The sequence below is a fragment of the Agelaius phoeniceus genome, chromosome 7 (assembly GCF_051311805.1).
Source record: "Agelaius phoeniceus isolate bAgePho1 chromosome 7, bAgePho1.hap1, whole genome shotgun sequence".
NCBI classification, from domain to species: Eukaryota; Metazoa; Chordata; class Aves; order Passeriformes; family Icteridae; genus Agelaius; species Agelaius phoeniceus.
Window position 1 is genome coordinate 5,677,501 of NC_135271.1, and position 8,068 is coordinate 5,685,568.

The 8,068-nt window shown below is 59.5% G+C and overlaps 1 non-coding gene and 1 pseudogene across 1 annotated transcript; both read right to left on the reverse strand.

Moving 5' to 3' along the window:
- Positions 1-6,153, reverse strand: part of LOC129131506 (28S ribosomal RNA) — an 8,911-nt pseudogene extending 2,758 nt beyond the window's left edge.
- A 926-nt stretch (positions 6,154-7,079) lies between these two features.
- On the reverse strand, positions 7,080-7,232 carry LOC129131545 (5.8S ribosomal RNA). The gene has a single exon (XR_008535692.2). It is a non-coding gene; the product is annotated as a 5.8S ribosomal RNA (ribosomal RNA).
- Positions 7,233-8,068: the final 836 nt, after the last annotated feature.

An 8,068-nucleotide genomic window follows, 5' to 3' on the forward strand; every position in this document is an offset into this window, starting at 1 on the left:
GCATCGCCGCTCTCTTCCCTCCAGCTTGAATCCATAGTTTCTCATACATCTTCTCCATCTCAGCTTTCTCCAGGAAGGCCTTCATCGTCTCTGTGACTGTGCAATGTGATGCAGTCTCCGGGCCTGCACACTGGGAATCAGTCCTGCCAATTTGATGACGCCCAAACCGCCATCCTTCGTGCTCGAGTACAAGATGGCATCACCCGTGCATGGAGGCAGGTGCATCCAGTCCTTAACCGCTGTTCGGATCTTCAGGTCAAGGGCTTCAAGGGCCCCTGCTTTCATCTCTGTGTGGTCAGTCGAGGAATGGTGTATGTTTTGAGGATATCGAGTTTTTGCAGAGGTTTAAGTGGGGCTCGGTCAATGCGTTCGAGCCAGACGTCTAGTTTTGCGGAAAGGTCGGTTTTTGCAAACCCAGTCCAGGGGTCGATCTGCAGGCCAAGGTATTTCTCTGATTCCCCGGGGTTAATCATGTTCAGGGGTGTGCCGTTGATGGTCCATGCAGCGCAGTTGTTGACGGTGTAGGAGTCTTTTGTGGGCTTGATGTAGAAGCCGTGGCACTTTTGTCCCTGCGTTTTGAGACCTGTGAGATCGAAAAAGGTCTCCAGTATCTTGATGTTCACGTTCATGTTCTCCCAGGAGTCGCTCAACAAGACCAGATCATCAGCGAATGCCATGGCAGTTATCGTACGCTCTCCATGATGGAATCCTTTGCCACTCTCTTCCAGCTTGCACAACAGGGGGTCCATTGCCAGATTGAATAGAAAGGGTGACAGTGGATCACCCTTCTTCACTCCAACCCAGATCTGGATTTTGTCCCTGTGCGTGTTCTTCTTGATGGTGACATACGTACTGATGTCCTTGTACATATTGTCCACCAGTCCGACGACGTGGGGATCCACTCTCCGTTGCTGTAAAACGTGTAAGATGTGCTGGTGGCTCACGGTGTCAAAAGCCTTAGCAATGTCCACGAATATAACACCCAGTGGTCTATGTTCATTTTTGGCAGTCCGAATTATAGTTTGCAGGAGCTTCAGGTTCTCAGAACATCCCGCCGCACTGATGAAACCTCTCTGCCTTGGGTTGAGGGGGCACGCCTTAGTCATCCTCGCCATCATGATCCTGGAGAACAGCCTCAGCAAGATGGAACCAATCATGATGGGTCTCCAGTTGTTGATGTCCTTCAGGCGCTCCGGTTTTGTCGATTTGGGGATCAAAACAGTCCTGCACCCCCTCACCATGTCCGGGATGTCACCAGATGTTAGCCACAGGTTGAAGAGCTCAGCAGTCCGGGCATACCCGGGATCCATCTTCCTGATGTCCCCAAGGGCAATCCCATCTGGACCTGGTGCCGAGCCCTTGCTCATTTCCCGCACGTTCTTTTCAATTTCTTTGGCCGTAATTAAGTCCCTGAAGGCCTTATGGTGGGACTTCCCTTTAATTTCAAAGTCTCCAAAGACTCTCAAGTCTCACACCAAACTGTCCAGGTGTTTCCCATCTGGCCTTGAATACCGAATAAATTTCACTGGGTGATATATCACAGGACAGACATTCGATGTCGTCCAAAATGATCTTCGCTAATTTCCCCATCTAGATGGAATAAACGCTGAAAGTGGAGGTAGTTACCTCTTTTGATTGCTCTGTCCTTCATCCACTTCTGAAACTGTTTTCTTGGCTGCTCCTCCCGAGTTTCCTTTTTGCTTTTCCCCCGGAGTGCTGTTCTTATTTGGCTCACTGATTCCAGGCAACCAAAGCAGTCCTGCCCTGTCTGATTGAGCAGTGGTCGCAGCTTTTGGCCTTCTAATAACTGTTCAAATGCTCTGGGGAAGTTGTTAATTGTCCCCTCTGATAAACGTTCTTTGATCCTTTTCTGATAACGAGCCTGCAGTCGCCCTGCCCTCTGCTGGCCAACGGTTTCCCGGAGACCATTATCCCTATCAAGGTGGTGTCCAGATGTCTCTATTGTTCCCTTCCCAGCAGCTGGTCCTTCCGGCTGGTGGTTCCCCCCAAGTCCATTGTTCACAGTTCCTGCCTGGGATTGATGACTTGACCCAGGTTCTGATTTCAAGTTCCCAGCTGCTCCCCCACCCACTCCATTCTTCCTGAGCAGCATTCTCCTTTTATCACCAATCTGCTTAGCTGTTTTGCTTGTTAAGTGTTCCGATATGAGCTTATTAATGTTTCTGTGACTCTCGAACTGTACCTCCAGCTTGACAAGTAGATCTTCCTCCTCCTTTGTCCAGCATCTTTTGTGGGCTCCTCGGTTTGATGTTTCTTTCGGTTGGGAAGCATCGATCCTCTCCTGGTTTCTAACCAGTGGATGTGCCAATCTTTTGTGTTGTCCTAGGCCAATTTTAGTCATAAAATCTCTACTGTGTACCTCACATATCCACTCTCCCACTGGAGGCCCCGCATCCTTCGGACCCTTGCACTTTGCAAAATGACAAACAGTACTGTGATGGTTAAAATTCTCCCTCCCACACTAGGCACACTGAAAGCACACCCACTTCCTCCGTGAGACCCCTTAAGGTGTTCAATTAGGGCCAACATCGAGTTGAGCCGGGTACCACAGCAAGGACATGGTGGATTTTTGTCAGGAACAGTCACCTTCACGATGTCATCCGGTGCTTGTTCACTGCGGACCTCAGGCACTGGAGGCAATGCCTCTGATGTACCCTCTTCCCCCTTCCCACTGCCTCCCTTCTCAAGTACATTCTGATCATCGTCCTTAGGGGGACTAGGATTTAAGTCGTCCCCCTCACTCAGTTGTGGTGTAGGCTGTTCAAACACCTCAGGAAACCCGTTCAACACCCCCCCATTAACAGAAACATGAACCACCCCCTGTACATGCTCCTGCAGATCTGACCTATACAGTTCTAGAGAAAAATTCACCAGCAAGCCAAATTCATTTTCTGTCAATTTGGTGGTTGTAGATGTTACAAAATTATCTCAGGAGGTCTGAGTGCCCACCGATACCCTAGTAAGGTGTAACGGCCGCCCCCAGTTTCCTCCTCCAAGAAACGGATTTGGATTTGGAATAGCCGAGTCATGACCAGATTCAACATCGGGAACGGAATGGGTGGTCAGCCCACCTCCGAACCCGTTGCCCCTGTCCAACCAGGGGGCCAGGTTTCAGGTAGTAAGGGAGTCATAGTTACTCCTGCTGTTTACCCGCGCTTCATTGAATTTCTTCACTTTGACATTCAGAGCATTAGGCAGAAATCACATCGCGATGCTTTGTTTTAATTAAACAGTCGGATTCTCCTGGTCCACACCAGTTCTAAGCCGGCTGCTAGGCAACGGCCGAGGTGGGGCGCCAGCCCAGGGACCCCCTCCAGGGACCCTCCCCCGCGCGAACTGCTCGGCTGACGCTGGCCACGGCCGTGCGCCGCAGGGACCCCGCCGGCAGGAACCGACGGGGCAGCGGCGCGCTACGACGATGGTGGCGGCCCCGCTGGGGCGCCAGCTGCGGCAAGGCGGAGGGGGGGGTGGAGGGGAGGGCGGGCGATGCCCGCCGCAGCTGGGGCGATCCAAGGGAAGGGCCTGGCGCGTGTCCAGAGTCAACGCCGCGCGCGCCCGCGCACGCCCCGGCGCCCGGGCGGGCCACGCGGAGCGCACTCACCCGCGTGCGGTGCCTCGTCCTGCCACGGCACGCGCCCAGCCCCGCTTCGCGCCCCAGCCCGACCGACCTAGCCCTTAGAGCCAATCCTTATCCCAAAGTTACGGATCCGGCTTGCCAACTTCCCTTACCTACATTGTTCCAACATGCCAGAGGCTGTTCACCTTGGAGACCTGCTGTGGATATGGGTACGGCCCAGCGCGAGTCTTACACCCTCTCCCCCAGATTTTCACAGGCCAGCGAGAGCTCACCGGACGCTGCCAGAACCGTGACGCTTTCCAAGGCGTGGGCCCCTCTCTCGGGGCGAACCCTTTCCAGGGCGCCCGGCCCTTCACAAAGAAAAGAGAACTCTCCCCGGGGCTCCCGCCGGCTTCTCCAGGATCGGATGCGTCACTGCACTGGGCGCCTCGCGGCGCCCGTCTCCGCCACTCCGGATTCGGGGATCTGAACCCGACTCCCTTTGCTGAGGGCAATGGAGGCCATCGCCCACCCTTTTGGAACGGCACTCGCCTATCGCTTAGGACCAACTGACCCATGTTCAACTGCTGTTCACATGGAACCCTGCTCCACTTCGGCCTTCAAAGCTCTCGTTTCAATATTTGCTACTACCACCGAGATCTGCACCTGCAGCGGCTCCACCCAGGCCCACGTCCCAGGCTTCGAGGCGCACCGCAGCGGCCCTCCTACTTATCACGGCCTTGCCCCCTTGGGCATCGCACTGCCGGCAACGGCCGGGTAAGGGTCCGACGCTCCAGCGCCATCCATTTTCAGAGCTAGTTGATTTGGCAGGTGAGTTGTTACACATTTCTTAGTGGATTCCGACTTCCATGGCCACCGTCCTGCTGTCTAGATCAACCAACACCTTTTTTGGGCTCTGATGAGCGTCGGCATTGGGCGCCTTAACCCGGCGTTCGGTTCATCCCGCAGCACCAGTTCTGCTTACCAAAAGTGGCCCACTGAGCACTCGCATTCCACGGCGCGGCTCCACGCCAGCGAGCCGGCCCCCTTACCCATTGAAAGTTTGAGAATAGGTTGAGATCATTTCGACCCCAAGACCTCTAATCATTTGCTTTACCAGGTAAAACTGCCCATTGCCGAGTGCCAGCTATCCTGAGGGAAACTTCGGAGGGAACCAGCTACTAGATGGTTCAATTAGTCTTTCACCCCTAGACCCGGGTTGGACGATCGATTTGCACGTCAGGACCGCTACGGACCTCCACACAGAGTTTTCCTCTGGCTTCGCCCTGCCCAGGCATAATTCACCATCTTTCGGGTCCTAGCACGGACGCTCACGCTCCACCTCCCCGGCCCCGCAAGGGGTCGGCGGGCGAGACGGGCCAGTCGTGTGCCCGGGGCTGCCAGGCGCGACACGCGCCCCGGGATCCCACCTCAGCAGGGGTGCGGCAGCCCTCACCTTCATTGAACCGCGGGCTTTCGACGATGGCCCCTGACTCGCACACGTGCTAGACTCCTTGGTCCGTGTTTCAAGACGGGTCAGGTGGGTAGCTGACCCTGGGCACCGGAGCACAGCCTGTCAAGCCCGGCCCAGCGGCGCCGCGCGGTTGGGGTGCACTGACAGTCCGCCCTGGTTGACAGTGGTGCTGGGGGTCCGTGGGCTCGGCCCCTGCACCCCTGCGTGAAACGCCACACTGCGGGGACGCCACCCCCACCCTCCCCACCCCCAGGAGGGGGAGGGCGGGGGAAAAGCGACGCCCCCAACCACGGCGCCGCCAACGGGGGGGGAGGAGGGCACTACGGCGGTCCTCTCCCGCGGCCCCGGGATTCAGCAAGACCTGCTGCCCGGGGGCTGTAACACCCGCCGCCGCTCGCGTGGCGCTTGGCCACTTGCCCGTCGGAGGCCTTCCCAGCTGACCCAGAGCTGGTCGTGGCGCACCGCCGCAGAGGAAATGTGCCCGGTCATGGCCGGCTGCCGGTCGGGTGGCGGTCCCCGCACCGGCCTGCCCCCCCCAGCTCGCCCCACGCACGGGGTTTACCCGGGGGACGGAGGGGAGGTGGAGGCAAGGATCCGCCGAACCCACGCTGGCCAACCGCAACTTGCTGGGTTGAATCCTCCGGGCGGACTGCACGGGCCCTGCCCGTTTACCTCTTAACGGTTTCTCGCCCTCTTGAACTCTCTCTTCAAAGTTCTTTTCAACTTTCCCTTACGGTACTTGTTGGCTATCGGTCTCGTGCCGCTATTTAGCCTTAGATGGAATTTACCACCCGCTTTGGGCTGCATTCCCAAGCAACCTGACTCCGAGAAGCCCCGGGCCTGGCGTGCCGGGGTGCCACTACCGGCATCACACCATCCGCGGGCTACGGCCTCAGTCACAAGGACTTGGGTCCCCCAAGAGCTCCACCGGGGAGGGGGGCTTCTGTACGCCACATGTCCCACGCCCCACCACGGGGTGGGGATTCGGCACTGGGCTCTTCCCTCTTCGCTCGCCATTACTGAGGGAATCCTCGTTAGTTTCTTTTCCTCCGCTGACTAATATGCTTAAATTCAGCGGGTTGCCACGTCTGATCTGAGCTTGCAATCCCAAAGCTCGGCCATGACGCGCATGGGGGCGCGCGCGACGATGGCCGCCGTGTCTCCCCCGCCCGCTACACCGCCAGTCCCCCCCTCCTCTCCGCGCTTCCGGAGGGAGCCAGAGAGAGAGAGTGTACGTGCGCATGAACGAGCGACGAGGAGACGGAGAGCCCCATCCCGGAGACGAGAACTGAAAAGGGAGTGGGGCAGAGATGGCCCCACACGGGAGGACCAGCCGGGCAGTGGCGCGCACGACGGCATCAGCGGGGAGAGAGAGAGGAACGACGGCGTCCCTCGGCGCGCCCCGAGACCGCGACAGAAGAGGAGGGGGTGGGCAAAGGGAGGACGGGGTAGGAACAACTATCCCCGGTGCTCTCGCCACGCGCGCGCGCTCGGAAGCATGGCACGGTACCGCCGCGGTTCCCACCTGCAGACAGCCGCCCGTGCAGGGGGACGCTGGGGGCGAGGCCGTGCCTCGCCTCCCCTTCTCGCCCTCCTCTCTCTTTCTCTCTCGGCCCTTGGCAGTGCCTTTCGATGCCGTCTCTCGCTCTCCCTAGGCTGCCGTGCCACCGCATCCACGGCACGGTCCCGGCGAGGACGAGCTCCACCCCAGCGGCTTGCTCCGGGAGCGGGGAGCAACGGAGTGCTCCCTGAGTCTGCATTTAGGGGGACGAAGGCCCTGCACGGCAACAACGACGACTGCAACGACGACGACTGCGACGACGACGACGACGCCCGCCGGGCCGCAGTGAAGGGATCGAGGCCTCCTAGGGAAACGCTTCCCTCGCCGAACCCCTGACTGCCTTCCCTCAGGCACCAGTGGGATGCCGCTGCTGCCACCGCCACCGCCGCCCGCTGCGGGCAACAGGTCAGAGAGGCGACCCCAGCCGTGCCGCTAGCGTGGCCCCCGGATGGCTATTGATCATCATGCGATCCTCAGACAGGCGTAGCCCCGGGAGGAATCCGGGGCTGCACTTGCCTTCGAATGGTCAATGGTCAATGTGTCCTGCAATTCACATTAATTCTCACAGCTAGCTGCATTCTTCATCGACGCACGAGCCGAGTGATCTACCGCTAAGAGTTGTCTGGCTTTCGGGCACTGCTCACGCCAAGCGGCCCCTTTTTTTGTTACTCTGGGGCCAAGGACGCGGGGGTGCGCACCTGGCTTTGACCGTACGAGCACACAGAACCAGAAGGTGGAATAAAAACCAACTGGAGCAACCCACGCTCCGAAGGCCGGCCAAGAGGTGGGGGAGCCCACGCTCCTGACCGCCTCCCCCGCGAGGGGTGACGCCGACCTCACAAATGCTGTCCTTCGGAGGCGGACCACGCACCCGGGCTCGGCCCGGCCACCACGTAGAGGGCCACGCGGTGCGCGCTGGAATGCGGGAGGGCACGGCAGCCCACCCGTGTCTCACTTTCACGGGATGACACGCACAAAACACACGGCATGCGGCTGGGGGCGCGTGGCCATCGGCCCCCACACACAGCGGCTCTCCCTTGGCCCCCGACGCCGCGGGCCTCACAGAGTGCCGCTGTTCCGCTGCACGGCCGGCTTATCTCTTTCCCCACTGCACGGCCTTCCCCTGGCTCGAGACGGCACGCGACAATGACCAGCCCCCGCCAGCACGCCTCCTGCGGGACCGCTCCCCTGCTGGGCGGGTGAGAGACCGGTGGATGCGCTCCGCTGCCAGCCCCGAGGCGGGCGCCACCGAGAGCCAAGCTAGCATAGCCAGTTCCCAAGGCCTGCCGGACGGCAGACCCCGCCGCCACTGGGGCCGCACTCCCAGGACCGCCACCGCCGCGTCGCACCGCCGGGGCCCCTTACCTCGGGCACGCACCCGGCAGAAGGCAGGACGGCGCTGAGCTGGGGTGCAAGGCCTGCACTCCTCGTTTGCACGCGGAGACCAGGCGGGGAG